This window comes from Penaeus monodon, chromosome 23 (genome assembly GCF_015228065.2).
Source record: "Penaeus monodon isolate SGIC_2016 chromosome 23, NSTDA_Pmon_1, whole genome shotgun sequence".
In the NCBI taxonomy this organism is placed as follows: Eukaryota; Metazoa; Arthropoda; class Malacostraca; order Decapoda; family Penaeidae; genus Penaeus; species Penaeus monodon.
Genome location: NC_051408.1, coordinates 17,462,115 through 17,462,423, shown reverse-complemented (window position 1 = coordinate 17,462,423; position 309 = coordinate 17,462,115). Strand labels below are relative to the sequence as shown.

Genomic DNA, 309 nt, shown 5'->3' with positions numbered 1-309 from the left:
GGGGGAGGGTTGGCTAATTGCGTGTTTTTTTTTTTTTATCACAAATAATGCATTTGTTTATTCTCTGTTGGAGTCTACAATAGTATTCATTCACTGGACTGAACCTACAGATATCAATCTTTAGGCGCATTGCTTGGTGGAGGAATTTCAAGTAGAACATTACTGAGTTATTTAGTGTGTTTATATTCCTATATTCTATGCGAACTTTAGTATCAGTAATATCCAAAACAGCAGACGAACGAAACTCTTGAAACTCCAGTCCAGCAACAAGTAGATGAATGAATGAATGCATAAAACAAACAAACAAAC

General features: G+C 35.0%; 1 protein-coding gene across 1 annotated transcript in view; it reads left to right on the top strand.

Annotated features, from left to right (window-relative positions):
• Nucleotides 1-309, top strand: part of LOC119587840 (protein obstructor-E-like) — a 19,203-nt gene that overhangs the window by 17,065 nt on the left and 1,829 nt on the right. The window lies entirely within an intron of this gene.